Genomic DNA, 17,009 nt, shown 5'->3' on the forward strand with positions numbered 1-17,009 from the left:
GTCAATGAAGCGGGTCGTGATTGGCACCTCCAAATCCATCCTGCATTGTGCGCCTACCGCACCTCCATCCGCACCCCCACAGGTGCCACTCCTTATTCCCTAGTATTTGGTTCTGAAGCTATCCTTCCCCTTGAGATCGAGATCCCCTCTCTAAGGGTATCGCTGCAAAACATCCTACCAGAGGAAGAATATAGAATTGCACGCTTACAAGAGCTAGAATTGTTAGATGAAAGGTGCCTCAAGGCCTTGAATCATCTCCGGGTATATCAAAACCGTCTATGCATGAGTTATCATAAAAAAGTCAGAACCCGAGAATTCCAAGTTGGTGATCTTGTCCTCATGGAGAATTAGAAAAATCTACAAGAAAGAGAAAAGAAAGGCAAGTTTGAGCCTAATTGGCTTGGACCATATGTAATCATAGTGAAATATGGATCAGAAGCTTATCAGTTGGCTACTCCTGAAGGTGATCCTTTGGATGATCCAATGAATATCATGCACCTCAGAAGGTTTTATGCTTAGTCCTCAGAAAGTCTTAAATTGTCAAAAAAAAAAAAAATGAAAAAAAAAGATCTTGAAAAAAATGTCGCTTTGGTGCAAACCTGGCAAATAGGCACCTTATGATACAAAAAAATTAAGAAAAAAAGAAAAAATCAGAAAAAGAAAGAAAACAATTCATGGTGCTATGGGCAAGTATCTTGGTGAAAACCTCTGTGCAGGCACCAAGGTAAATAACCGGATCCACTATCTATCATGTCGATACTACAAATCATCTGCCATCCAGCCCACTGATTCACAACATTCCTTCTTTTCCACCTCCCAATAAATCATGCGTATGATGATGAGTCTTCGCCTAAGTCATGAACAAGAAATGTCCCAGTGAAACTAAGCTTTTATGCCTCTGTATAAGCTTCAAGAAGTCTTGAGAAACAATCCCAAGTCCATCCTAGTTCTACTCTTGGCAAGAGGTATCATTTGGTTGCAAGGAAGAGACTTGTTAGATTTTGTTAGATCTTTTCATATAGGCTTGCATCTTTTGCCCTACAGCTGCCACTATTTACGACTGCCTGGGTTCTTCCATATCCGGCTATGTTATGATAGGTGCATACTGGGGCATATTTCATAGTATGGCATGTTTTGGATCCTTCTTGTATAAATCGGTGACCTGGTACTAGTGTTTATCAACACTTACCTTCTCATGTACAAGAGGTATCGGTGTGTTTGAGGGTTTCCTTGCACGAACCCACAACTTTGTATTAGTGTTTCTTAACACTTGCATTGTTGTGTGCAAGAAATTCCCATTTGTCTGCAGAGTCAGTCCACACCCTAGGTTTCTCATGGCATCCTAATTTCTATAAGCAGTGGTGCAAGTCACTCAGGGCAACATCAAACTAGGTTGGCTCTCCACATTTGTTGTGCACAAAATCTCACCATCATTCCATCAAATCCTAAACTCAATAATCCCATGGAGTTCTCAATTGCCCCCATTTTCCTCCACAGTCTCGCATCTCTTATTCTTCTTTCCAAATACCTCACAACTACTTCATATATCTTCCTCATTTATCCCTTCCACCCTAATTTTTCTTCCTCTATTTTTCTTTTTTTTCCTCACATAATCAATTCTGATTCTAATCATGTCTTATACAGGATGAATCCTTCTTGAAACCAGACATTGTGATCTGATCATGTCTTATACAGGATGAATCCTTCCTGAAACCAGACGTTGTGATCAATCATGTCTTATATAGGATGTATCCTTCTTGAAACCAGACATTGTGATCTGATCATGTCTTATATAGGATCAATCCTTCCTGAAACCAGATGAGCTGATCATGTCTTATACAGGATGAATCCTTCCTGAAACCAGACGCTCTGATCATGTCTTATACAGGATGAATCCTTCCTAAAACCAGACATTCGTTGTGATCGATCATGTCTTATACAGGATGAATCCTTCCTGAAACCAGATGTTGTGATCAATCATGTCTTATACAGGATGAATCCTTCCTGAAACCAAATGCTCTTATCATGTCTTATATAGGATGAATCCTTTTTGAAACCAGACGTTGTGATCAATCATGTCTTATACAGGATGAATCATTCCTGAAACTAGACACTTTGATCATCTTTGTCTTATACAAGATGAATTCTTCTTGAAACCAGACTGAATCTAGATCTTATCAAATGAATCAAATCAAATCTATCAGGATATCAATTTTGCAAAACTCCAAAGATCAAATACCTCAATTGATCTCCCGAGGGGGCATCACCATACCGTAATCTATAAATCAAGAGCTGGGGCATCCTATCAAACCAATATCAACATCAAAACAAGATTATTCTTTGAATCAATGCGTCATCACACCTCGCTTCAAAGAGGGGCAAAATGTAGACACTTAAAAATAATTATTTTAATTTTTTTTAATTCCTCACATAATTAATTATGTTAATTAAAATTATTCTCAATATTAATTAAATATAATTAATATTGTCACTATAGCATATGATTGATTTATTTAATAAATCAATCCCTTTCTTTATTCTTCTAAAAAATCAAATCCTCACAAATCTTCCTCTTAGCTAATTAATTTCAATTAATTAGTTAACCTACATGATTCCTACAAATCATCTTCTTAATTCATCATTAACCTAATAAATTCTTCTAGAAACTCCCTAATCTCACTTAACATTATTCTTCTAATTTTTTATTCCCTCCACTCATTCTCTCTCCTAGTCAAATTCTCCTACAAATATAAATCTCACCTAACATTTCCTCTAATTCCCCTCCTAATGAGTCGTTAATGGCTAATCATCATGATTAGCCACAAAGTCAACTCTTTGTCCTTTCATCCAGCCATTAGCTTTAAATGCTCTTTTTCTAGATGAATGTAAGATTTTCGAAATCTCACATTCCTCTGGGCATTTCCCTCTCCCAAGGAATTTTTAATTCCTTGTTATTCTTCTAATCCCCATAATATCCATTTTTGGAGAATTTTTAATTCCTCCAATGCATCTTGTAGAGTGTGGAGATACGAAATGCCTTTAAGGCATATTTCTTGGTCTCCACACCCTCTCTTGGACCTTGTGTGACCTCACAAGTAAATCTTAGCCCTTCATCTTGAATTCATCCTAGCCATCCGTTTTCCTCTCCTCTTTCTATAAAATAGGGTTCCATCCCTTCATTCAAAACATCTTGAAATCCAGTAAGCTTATGCTGCCCTTTTGAGCCCAGGAAATCATCTTGGCAACTTGATCAACTCATCCTTATCATTCATCCTTATCGTTTGTGCACAATATTGGAGAGCCATCCACATCTAGCAATGAAAGGAACACATCAAGTGGATCATTATCAAGGGGCGCCTTCACTTCATCAAGCTCAATCCGAAGGAGAAGGTAAAATAGCAAGGTGAAATGGTCTTTTAATGATATTTTAGCATTCTGCATGTTTATTGCATTATGTTTTGATCAGTTTACCTTTCAAATATGTTTTCCCCTCTTCAAATCTAATTGCAGAGGCCAATCGGTCAGTATTCTCTACTGCACACCGGCATATTGCACTAATGGTTGGAAGAGTAAATGAGGTTGCAGAGGAAACTGCAAACGGATGGGATATATTCCTTGTAGAGAAAGAAAAATAAGAAGAGTATAGGAATCCCAAGCCTATCAAAGTTTACCAAAAGGACAAAGATAAGGGTAAAGGCAAGGTTGGTGGTCCCCCAAGCTTAAAGATAATTGAAAATTTACCCCCACCACCTCAAGATACTCCATCAGCACAAACAACTGAAGACCAACTGACAGATGACAATATGGATGTATCACAAGAGGATACTAATCCTAATTCAGAGGTACTATACATTGTGGATGTTGATACTCAAAAGGTCAACATTGTGGTAGATAAAGACACAACCGGTAAAACAAATATAGCTAGTGAGCCACCGGTAACTGATGGAACAGATAACACACAAGGAAAATCGGCAGTGATAACACAGGGCAACAAATAGATCAACAAGCAAAGACACAAGCTGAGCAACAGGCTCCAGAATAGCAACAAGTAAATACAGAATCAGTGCCACTGGCATCTAGTAATCAAGGTAAACCACTGGTTAAGGAAATGGAAACACAGACTAACCTACCAGAGGTCACTACATGCAAGGATAGTGCTCCCACTGGCAAAATTCAGTATGTTGGTTCCTCTTCTACAAGATTCAAATCAACCAATGTAACTGAAGTTCTTTTAGATTCTTTGAAGAAAATAACGGATTGTAGTTCACAAGCTTATAAAGCTATAGATGACACAATCCCAATTTTGAAGATGATAGCTCCAAAATGCAACATAAATAATAAGGATTCTTTGAGTCAACTTGACACTTTGTCGAAGTATATTACTGACAACACAGTGACAGTTGAGAAAATAATGGAAGAGGCATTCAAAGAGAAGTTAGAAAAACAAAAACAAAAATTCTTTGAGGATCAAATAAGGAAGTGTACTAGGAAATTTGACACACTTCTACCAGAACTATGTAGCTCATTGAAGGAATTTAAAACTCTGTACAGAGACATCTGCAAGACAAATTTCTTGACAGTTGACATAGATAAGAAAATGAGCAAGGTACAAGAAGAAATAAATAAACTTGCTAACAATTTTGTTAATTCACCCGATACATTATCAGTTTTTGAGCAAAAGATAACTAGTTTTGAGGAAGAATTACTGAAGCTTGAAAGAGAAAAGGAGAGAATAATAAACATGGCTAAGAATCTGAGATTAAGACCAAGTCCAAGACTGGACTATCTAGCATCCTTGAGGAAGGAAATATCCGGGGCATTAGTACAAGGACAGAAAACACCGGCAGAGCATATGCAGCACCTCACCGATATAGTTCAAAGAATGGAGGCAGCAATAAAAGACAATAAAAAGTTTCTTGAAAGCTTAAATTTAATTTTGGTGGATCTTTTTCAAATTGTAACCAGCTAGTTACAAGGTTGAGACAGGAAACCATACTCTATTGACACTTTGACAACCTTTGTCATTGATGCCAAAGGGGGAGTAGTGGTATGAGAAAATAATCAGGTAAAGACTCATCTGCTCAATGGGAGTTCACACATTTTTGGTACACACATTTTTGGTAACATATTTTTGGACTTCAATTTTTGGACACACTTTTTGAATTTTCTCATGAGTGTTGCCATCAATGCCAAAGGGGGAGATTGTTGGCAAATGCACACTCCAATGAGACATTGTAGGTGATTGAAGGTTTTGTCATTGATGGCAACCTTACAATCCTATGACACCGCCAAGGCATTCCACCGACACTAGCAAAATCAGACTCTACACCGACACTCAGACTACCGGCACCGACAGTGAAACGAAGCATACCGGCATAGAGGCCGATAGGATTTTTGTTATAATGTATTTTGTTTATTATTGTAAAAACATTGTAAGCCGACTTGGCATGATGTAAAATGACTCCTATATAAGAGAGATCATTATAGAACATTAAAAAGGATGTAAGGATTATTATGGATGAATGTAATTAGGTGAAATAAGGCAGACCTATTATGCGAATTATAGGTTAAGGGTTTATGTAAGAAGTAGAGTGGAAACCGGTACTGGATCTGGCATTGTAGATGCTACTTTGAAGCAGTACAAGACACTGGATTTATATAATCCATTTTGTAAGTCAATGAGACTTCCTATTTTGTATTTGAGGAGTGAGCTCTAGGCACTTGGCCTTCCTGCATGTCCAGGCCCCTCTTGTAGTAGTGATATTCTCTTACTGGCCAGTAAGTGAATATTATGGGTCACAAATCCCACCGAGGTTTTTCCCACACCAGGTTTCCTCGTTAAATCTTTGTGTTATGGTGTATTTTTCATGTGGTTGTTTCTATCTCTGTTTATTGCATTATTTTCTACTTACCAGTACACAATTTTAATTTGCTCTACATGTTTTAAGTTAAGAAATTCTAATTACCGATCAGATACTGATTCACCCCCCCTCTCAGTATCTGTGGGAATCCTAACAATTTATGCTTAAAAACTCTTAATATTTTGTTAACTAATGTTCCTAGTGACAAACTTTATACATGATTGTTTAAAGCTTTTGCTTTTGTAGTGCCCCTCAATGCTTTAGGTCTATGACTTGTTACTCTGACTTATTCGACTTTGTGTTGACTCCTTATGTGTGGTATATTTTGTTGCTTTGTGTGTATGGATGAATTCATGCGATCCTTGTTGCTCATGTATTTTAGGACATGATTATTGTCATATTTCATTGAGTTGGATATTGATGTTAGAATTGAGATACTTATGACAAGGATTCTATTTTTATGACTCATTATGATGCATTATGCGATGTTTATCTATGTTCTAAGGATACCATTTTCTTATTGATGATGTGAGATTATATGCATTTCTTGCTTGGGGTTTAGGGTGATGGGAATGATTTTGTATTGCTCATTTGTGAGCTCTATACGACGTCATGATTTCCTATCACTAGTTGGGGTTAGAGATTTATATGTTTATATACAACATGCTTTGGTGCAAGATTGCAAGTACTAGACATCGACTTCACCTAGTACCATAGGTCTGAGTGTGTCTTTATAATTCCCAATGGTGGTAAAAGGAGATAGTGCAAGGCCCAAATTATACCTAACCCTAGCCATTGTCCTAATTTAGGGACAATTGTCTAATTTTTATTTTATCCCATCAAAATTGTCATGTGGACAATATTTTATTGCCTAATTGTCAGTCAAGTGTCTTGTTTAGATGTTGGCACTATTTTATAATTTATTTGAGTGTGATGCATTTTATGTAATTATTAATATTAATTATAGCCCATGTGTTGTAAATTAAATTAATAATATATTAATGATTATTGTGGCTTTAAATGTAATTTTAATTTAATAAATATATTTTAATATTGGATAATATTTAATAAATGATTTATGATTTATCGTTTATTATTTATTTTTTATTGTTTATTGTTTATTGTTTATTGTTTATTGTTTATTGTTTATTGTTTATTGTTTATTGTTTATTGTTTATTCTTTACTATTTATTATTTGTTTATTGTTTATTGTTTATTATTATTGTGTAAGTGGATATTTTATATTTATTTATTTTTCTTTGAGGTGGAACTAATTGTTCGATCTAAGGGGAAACTAGTTGTCTTATTTTGTGGATAATTGTATTTTAATTATTTATTTACTTATTTATTCTTTTTTTAATTCTTGAGTCAACTTTTTATAGAAGATTTGTAATTGGTGATTTATTATTTATTATTATTTAATTATTTAATGGGAATTATTATTATTTTGGAATCTATTTAATATTATTTAATATCTATCTATTATTTATTTAATATTATTTGATGCTTGTTTATTATTTATTTAATATTTTTAGGATTAGGGTTTTTTCTTTTGTGCATTTTATTTCAGAAATTGTGTTTTTATTTATTTAGTTTTTTATGAGAGTTGATTGAGATATTATTATTATTTTTTGGCAAGGTGGCAATGCCACTTGATATATTTTATTAATAATATATAATTTTCACAATTTATTTAAAAACTGATTCAAACTGAGCTCCCAGAGAAAAGAACCAGCAAGAAAACTCTAGTCAATGCTCATCAACATGACTATAGAAGAGGAGTAGTGAACAATCCTCTAGTCGGAGCTAGTTACAAAATAGAGATCAACAAAGGAGCATGCAGGCTCATTTACAAATAGGAGCATGCAAGCTCATTTTACAGAATAGGAGCATGCAAGCTTATTTACAAAATAAGTTCCTGGGATATCTTGAAGGCCCTACAACAAAGAACTCTTGCAACCAAAATTGACATGCCCCTACACCAAAAAATAACTGCAACCAAAATATATATATATACTATAGAATGCAGAGAATTTACAAGAAACACAAGGGTCCAAAACATGACTAACACCAACGACAAGAGATCTGCGGTCTGCCATTATAGACAAATGCCAAAGGAGAAGAGGTGAATGCGGAAATGCTAGAGAGAAATGAAGCCCAAAAATTTTATGTCGTAAATGAAAAGAAAGAGGAGATATGTCATAAAAAATCTAACAAACCAAAAGAAGTGGCGTACAAAGATAATCATGAAAATAACGCTATGCCAAAATTTAAATGGCATATGAAGGACGGATTCCCAATGTGAAAATAAATATCTCCAGATTTCACACCAGAAGAGAGTACCAAACACATGAACAACATCAATAACAACCAACTCATCATTAATGAATGTCAAGTGATGATCAAGTAAAGCAAAGTACCTCAAATCAAAACCAAATGGAATCATGAAAAGAAATACCTCACCAAGAGAAGAGAATATCAACTCGTATAAATGAGCAATCATATAATAAGAAAGATTAAATACTCGACTCTCTACAGGCTATACTTAATAGGTTTGGGAAGCTCATCAAATCACACCCCAATCAAGAGGAATCAATAACAGTTTTGTCACAATCCATATTAGCGAGGCAATCAGCCAATGCATTACCTTCATGATAAACATGTGAGATGATGAGGTGCTCAAACGTATCAAGAAGAGTCCATATTTGTTCAAGAATATATTGGAAATGCCAATTATCATCTTTTCTTGCCTTGCAAGCATTAATGACAATAGCTGAATCACCTTCAATATGAAGGTATTTGAAATTCAAATCCTTAGCCATAACAAGACCTTCTAAAAGAGCACAAGCCTCAGCCATATTATTTGTGCCAGGAGAAATTGGCATAGCTTTTAATGCTAATAAAGAACCCAAATGATCACGAAAAACTATCCCTATTCCTGAATCACCAGGATTTCCACAGGAGGATCCATCAAAATTTAATTTACAAAAAGGGGCATTAGGAGGATGTCATTTTATGGAATTTCTATCTACGGGTGTTTTCCGAATCCTTGGAAATGTGGGTGATACATGAATAATGATACTTTTCCAAGAAGAGATCATAAAATTGTCCCAAGAAGAGAACTCTGAATTCATATTAAAATATTTCTCAACATGAGCATTAACTTGCTCAATGATACTTCTTTCCAAAATCCCAAGAACAACCGATAAATCTGATGAGTCACATCTAAAAATACGCTTGTTTCTTTCCCACCAAATGGCCCATATGACTGAAGAGGTAATTATAAACCACAAACAAGCAAATAGAGAAAATGAATACAAAACTAGCCAAGACTGAAACATGTCCCATAAAGATAAAGGTAAAGGGAATGAAAGAGATAACTTTTGGAGGACAAAATGCCAACAACTACTCGCAAACTCACAATGAAGAAAAAGATGATTGACATCTTCAAGAGCTTTACCACATAAGACACAAGAAAAGGAGGCTGCAATATTAAATTTGACTAAACAGTCACTAGTCAAAATTCTATTTTGCAGCGGGAGCCAAGAAAAAACACCAGCTTTAGGTAATATTGAATTATTCCAACAAAATAAAAAGGCATGATGAGGAGCATTTTGATTGGCCATTTATTGAGAAACAAAATATCTTTCTTTAACAGAGTAGTTTCCTAAATTAGAAGGGCACCAAATAAGTTGATCTTTGATGTTAGAAAGGAAAGCCACTCGATCTTGCAAAACAAATTTAAAATTTTGAATTTCCTACAAGAACAATGGCAGAGTAGAGGTATCCTTCCATGAGACCTTGTGAGAAAATAGATCAACACTATCTACATAATCAACCAATCTAACTCCCCATGATTGAGAAAGAACAAGTGAAACAAAAGCAAGAGAATCATGCTGCGAAAGAGGGGGAAAGCCATTCCAGGAGTCTTTCCAAAAAAGAGTATCCTCCCCTGAATGAACCTACCAGGAGAGAAAATTAGAGACCACTTCCCTACATGAGATCATAAAGTTCCAAATAGTAGACCCCTATGGAGGATTAGAAATTGTGAAGATCCTAGAAGGATTTGGGGAATCCAAATACTTAGCCTCCATAATTTGGCACCACAAAGATTGGGGCTTAGTATACATAGAACAAACTAGCTTGCCCCCAAAATCCCTATTTCTTTTAGATGAGTCCTGTATCCCAACACCACCAACTTGCTTGGAAAGAGACATCTTGGTCAAAGAAATCAGTGGAATCTTTTTATCTTCTGTCATGTTATTTTTCCAAAGAAAAGATCGAATAAGCTTTTCAATTTGGGAGATGTCTAATCTGGGAGCTTGAAGAACTGAGATATAGTAATTGGGAATGGTAGGTAGGACCATTTTAATGAGAAGTATCCTACCTGAAAGAGACAACCACCTAGCCTTCCAAGTAGAAATATGAGATTTACGGCTCTCAATAACCGAATTCCAAAAAGAAGACTTAGTAGATCCCATAAAGAAAGGAATCCCCAAATAGGTAGAAGGAAGAGAGTCTACTGGGAAACCTAATATATTCACAAGTCTATCATCCACCAACTGAGGAGTATTAAAAATGAAGATCTTGGATTTATGGGGGCTAATCTGTTGGCCAGATCCAGCAGTATAAGTATCCAAAATAAATTTAATATGAGTATCCTCTTGAATAGAAGAAGACCCAAATAAAAGTGTATCATCAGTAAAAAGGTTATGAGTGACTAAAATATCAGAGTTAGGAATTAACACCCCTTGCTAAAAGACCAGATCCCTTTGCTTAATAACCAATCGACTAAAAGCTTCTGCCATAATGATAAATAAGAAAGGAGATAAAGGATCACTTTGTCTAACACCCTGGGTTGAAGAAAAGTATCCAGAGGGAGCCCCATTAATGATGATAGAAAATGAAGTAGTAGAAATACAACTCTTAATCCATTTACACCACCAGCTTTCAAAGAAACCAAATTTTCTCAAAACTTTGAGCAAAAAAGCCCAACAAACTTTATCATAAGCCTTCATCATATCAAGTTTGACCACAAAAGTTGGGATATTGGACAAATTTATGGAATGTAAAGATTCATGAGCAACAATTTCTCCCTCATGAGTTTCCTGACCTAGAACAAAACCTCCTTGTTGAGGAGAGATGATATGAGGAAGGAGAATTTTAAGTCTTAAATAAATAGCCTTGGTGAAGATTTTGTAAATAGAGTTGTACAAAGAAATGGGTCTAAATTTAGCAAAAGTTTGGGGATTCTTAGATTTCAGGATAAGGGCAATATAAGTGATGTTAAATTTTTTAAGGATATACCCACCCCTCCTAGACTCTTCCAAATCCATTGATAAGTCAAAACCAATAAAATCCCAATAATACTGAAAGAACAAGATAGTAAACCCATCAAGACTCGGAGCTTTGTCAAGGGCCATGGAAAAAACAATAGAATGAAGCTCATCTAAAGAAAAAGGCCTCATAAGAAAGTCATTATCCTCATGAGAAATAAGGGAGGGGATAGAATCTCAAAGTAAATCCACATGATGATCCATAGAGGAAGAAGAAAAAGAAGGACATAACAATTCCTTAAAAAAAGACCACCCCTCCTCTCTAATCTGTTAATCTGAATTAAGGACATAACAAGACTTAGAATCCTCAATACTAAAAATTGTAGAAGCATCTTTTTTAAGCTTGGCTATAGCTTGAAAGAAGGTAGTATTCTTGTCACCTTCTTTAAGCCAAACCTCACGAGACCTTTGCTGCCAATAGATTTCAACCTGGGAGCAAAGGATCTCCCAGTAAGCTTGCAATTTCTTTTGAGCATCATTAGTGGAGGAATTAGTGCCATGTCTAATAATCTCCTCATTAACAACCTTCAAATCATTGGCAACTGCCTCTTTTTCATGAAAATAATTCTTAAAGACCAATTTATTCCAAGCCATAATTTGAGATTTCACAAATTTCAGTTTGGAATAAAATTGAAACATCTTAGTACCTTTACAAAATGGAGCACTTATCCACCATTGCTTTAATAAAAAAATAAAATGAGGATGAGTGAACCATATTTTCTCAAACTTAAAAGAAGGTCTAACAGAGGGAACATGATCCTATTTTTCAAAATTGAGCAAAATTGGGAAATGGTCCGAATCTGAGGAGGTAAGAATCTCAGAAGAAAAGGAAAAGTTGCTCAAATGTAGGTTTAGGGAAATAAAAAATCTGTCAAGGTGAGAGGCAATCTGGTATTTAGATCTCCTATTAGTCCAAGTGAAAGAACCATTAGAAGGGAAAATATTGAATAACACATTGTTTTGTACAAAGGAAGAAAAGTCATAAATAACCTTCTAAGCTATAGGATTACCCCTTCTTTTTTCATTCGAGGAAAGGAGAGCATTAAAATCACCCCCAAGCACAATAAAAAAATCATCATATCATAAAAACAATTCAGATAAGGAATCCCATAAGTCAATTTTATTTGAAGGAGAAGTCAGACCATAAATATTAAACAAAACAAAAGAGACTTCAAACCAGTCAACCTTTAACAACTGCCAATGAGAAGAAAAAGATAACATCTCAACTTTGACTGATTTAGGATTCCATAAAGTTATAAGACCACCGGAAGCACCCAAAGAAGGAACATGAACAGCTTTCCAAAGGGACCATTTGGAAATTATGTTATCAAAAGAATCCTGAGAAAGTTTAGACTCTTGCAATAAGATGATATCCACTTTTGAAGAATCAAGAAATTTCTTGATCCTTCCCCTTTTATCAGGGGCATTTAAGCCCCTGACATTCCAAGATAAAATCCTCATTTATCACAAGGAGAGAAACATGCCCTCCTTGCTTTTACTTGGGAATAAAATTTCTCTACAATAGTGGATTGAATACCAGCCGCAATCTCCTCCTTGATTTTAGCCAATTTTGGTTTTCGTCTCCTCTTCTTAGGAGTTTTAACAATAGTGGGGGAAACAGAAGGAGATTACTCCAAGGCTAACTTCTGAGAGAAATCAAATCCATACACATTAGAAACAGTTGAAGAAGGACTATCAATAAGATTCACATCCACACCTTCAACTAAATTTGGTTGAGAAGAGGAAACATGACAACCATCATGGACAGGCCTCGAAGAGGCAGATGCAGAAGAAAAAGAAAATTCAGGAAATTCCTTTGCAACAATCTCATCAAATAGATTAGAAGAAACTGAAAAATAAAATATCTGAAGCAATAAGCTAAATCTTGAAGCTTTGAGAGAATAGTTTGTATTGCGTCTTTAGGGAGGAAATTTGAGGACAAGAATTTGCAATTTTCAGATTTTCTTTGAAGCGTGATTGGGATTTCTTGAGCTTGAATGTTTTGAAGACTTGGTTGTTGATTTGAGAAGATTTTGTGTTTCAGAATTCATCATCGAAATTCTCTTCTCTCTCTTTTTCTTTCACAGGTTTTCAAGTAGGTATTCGTTTTACTCTTGATTTATGTAATTTGATTGTAAATGATTATTAGGGGGAATTGGGGTTTGATTGAATTAAATTCATCATATGAGATTGTGCTCTTATTTGTTATTTACAAGATTTGGGTTTGAATGAAAGTCATAATTTAGTTTTGTAAACTAAGCCTGATTTTGTATCTGTGATGATTTATTTATTTTTGGATTGAATTTTTATATGAACCTTAGAAGATAGGTTAGCTAGGTACACTTAGGGGGAGTGGCTCACTACTATGGGGGCTAAGGACCAGAAGTGACTACCAGGGTAACCCATAGGTGATTTTAATAATAACTGATAATATTAATAAACTTTGGGTTGGGTTACACACTAAAAAGATAATTGTGTGCCCCACTCATGCCTCATGTGCTCGTATAGGCAAAGGGTGAGAATGTGAAGGTTTGGTCATCTGTTGAGATGTTGAGCTGGCAAGCCTGGTCATCTATTGAGATGTTGAGCTGGTTTGATAATGTATTACCTCGTCTTCACAAAAGGAATGTACGGTCCCACATGAGTTGTTGAGACTATGTGATGATAGTCTTCCCTTTGTGTGTCCTAGTTGCCTATGGTGACAGTCTTATGTAGAACCCTCTAGGAGTTTCTTTAAATGCCCTTTGATGGTCTTGTATGTTATCTATATTTTATTTTATTTTATTATGGTATCTTCTGTCTTTTGGAAGTATGCATGTCCAGTTATCTTCCCTAGCCTGGTTGTTTGTTGTCTAGGGTCTTGTGTATCTCCGAAAATGAGGGGTGGGCCTACGGGTTCCACATGGTTGCGTGGTGATGGTTTTTCCACCCATTGGGAATAATTCAGAGGAATTGCATGTGAGAGGCTAAGTGGACATATTCCTTATGTTTTAGAGTCTTAACATCTTGGTTATGAGATAGTATACCTTTGTGATGTAATTTGTAATGTATTTTCTAGAATGTTGTAAGAGAAATGTAATTTACATAATTGTATTTGTATCAAGAATTGTTGATGTTATTTCAAAAGGAAAAGAATGTAAAATATATGTGTACCAATGGATGTTTTTCATGTTTATGGGTTTATGTGTTTTGCATGTGTTATTACTATTAATATATGCTTATCATGGGAGTTTTTCTTTTGGTGTTTTAAAATGAACATAGAACATATATTTTTGCGTTGTTGAAATTTTAATTAAAAAAAATTATTTGCTATGTAAATTACATTATTAGTTGTTTAATTTTTGAGCTCTTGGATGGAGTGTTATAGCTTTTATATTCTACTAATTAGATGATAAATATTAGAAATAATATTTTGTGTAAATGGAATACTTTATGACTGATTAAATGGAGTCTAAACATCAAATCTTTTGAATTTTTGTTATTATATCATGTGCTATCTTTCCTAGATATGTTTCAGATATGCTTGAAAGTTATTGCAAGACATGGAATCATGAACTTCTTATTCAAGCAACATGGAATGCTTGGTTACTCCTAATTGCTCCACTTGGATGAAACTTTTGTCTTCTCCAAGCATATTTTTATCGGTTGTTCTATGAAACTTCAAGTTTCATTTCAAATAATTAATGCATTGTAAAGTCTTTTGTACTTTAGGCTAGTTGTTGTTACTCCTCTAGGCGGGTAACATTGCATTTTGAATTTGAATAAGGATATGTATATATATCCTTTGGCTTTCGTAAAAAATTTAGTTAGCTAGATTGTAAGTTAGTCATCAGTTCAAAGTCTCATTTTCTATAATTCCAAAACTTGTTTTACTCCTTCCTAAGAGCCAATTGTAATGGAAAATTTGAAGTTGATCTAATATATCCATGTTCATGGATCCTACTAGAAGAAGAGTGGGGCCCATTCAACCAAATGGATGTGATCCTAAGTCAATTCTTTGTTTTATTCAAATATTGCATGTCCAATTTAGTTAAATTATTTTTTGTATGCTCATGATAATTTTAAGAGTCGAAAATCAATTGCAATCTGTAGTTTTCATTTACAAGTTGATTCAGTAGCTTTTGAGATGGAATAATTTAGTCACATAGGCTCAAATTTGTGCTTTCTTAGTTTAGTTTAGATTGATCAAATGTTGCATTCCAGTTTAGTATTAATCTTGTTAAAAAAGATGGCAATGGTGATTGAAATTGTGATTAAGACAGGGGTTTTGTTAAACTTGTTCATGAGATTTAGTTTTCTTTAAATGTTCTGTAGAATAGATTTCATTTTCCTGCAAGCATAAAATAGATTTCACTTTTTTGCAAATTATACAATAGATTTTACTTTCCAGCAAGTAAAATAGGATTTGAATTCATGTTGTAGTTTAGATGTGGTTTAGTCCTAGTTAGATAATTCCATGAATCAGTTCTAATTAAAATTTTCTTTAGATTGCATTAGAAGCACCAGAGTCCTCCTTAGAGAAGATTTAGTATCTTTAGCTCTATTATAGGAAAATAATCATTAGTATAAGATTTAGTTCAAAAGAGATCTTGAGAGCTCCTGACGAAGCATGACTGAAACAAAAGTCACTATTCTCGGAATAAAAAACCCCAACTTAAACTCATCCTTATCAAAAACAACTCTGAGACACACCCGGTTTGATATTGAAAGAATTAAATGATGTGAGTTGTGACACCAATGTCCTCACACATTAGTAAACTATTGATGATTTGTTGCTTCTATACCACACATAATCCCAATTCCCTTCTATAAACCCTTCGTTCTTAGGTGGGAGATACATCTCCCCAAGGCTTTAGCCATAATAATGAAGAGGAAGGGGGACAATGGGTCCCCCTGTTGAATACATATGGAAGACCCAAAGAAACATGAGCCACTCCATTCATTAATATTGAGAACTTTTCTATGTTTATATAGCTCCCAATCCACTGAGTCCATTTGCTTAGAAACTCAAATTTCCTCATAATAATCAATAAGAAGTGCCTATCCACAAGATCATAGGATTTTAGTATATCAAGTTTGATCACCATATCGGGGGTCCTAGTTTTCCTCATAGTATGAATAACCTCATGAGCTATAATAATCCCTTCAACAATTGATCTACCAGGAGATAATACACTTTGCTCATTTGAAATCACCTTTTTAAGTAATTTTTTTAGCCGATTTGTAATAATCTTGGTAGTTACTTTATATGTTATGCTACATAATGAAATGGGCCGAAAATCCCCAAAATTTATTACCTCTTTTCTCTTGGGTACTAATACTATGAAAGTATGATTAAGGGTACCAAGCATTGCAGTTCTTCTTCTAGATTCCTCAACCACTTTATGCAGATCATCACATATGATATCCCAAAATACTTGGTAGAAATTTGTAGTGTTACCATCTACGCTTGGGGCCTTATTTGGTCTGACTTGAAAGATGGCTAAATTTACTTCTTCCATGCTAATCAACTTATAGAGTTCCACATTGTCTTCCTCATTTATCACAATTGGGATATGATTCAAGAAATCCTCTTGTTCCCTGCCATGATTTGTAGTAGCATGGTTTAATATGGACTGGAAATATTGCACTTCCATTTGATTGACTTCCTCCATGGACTATGTTATCATTTTCCTACTACTATTCACCATTGGTATACTATGAAAATACTTTGTGTTCTTATCATTTTCCATTAACCAGGTTTCTTAATATTTTTGTTGCTAGTGTGTTTCTTCCTAGTCAAGATCTCAAAAAGCTTTGCTTTCAAACTCCA

The sequence above is a fragment of the Cryptomeria japonica genome, chromosome 5 (genome assembly GCF_030272615.1).
Source record: "Cryptomeria japonica chromosome 5, Sugi_1.0, whole genome shotgun sequence".
Classification (NCBI taxonomy): domain Eukaryota; kingdom Viridiplantae; phylum Streptophyta; class Pinopsida; order Cupressales; family Cupressaceae; genus Cryptomeria; species Cryptomeria japonica.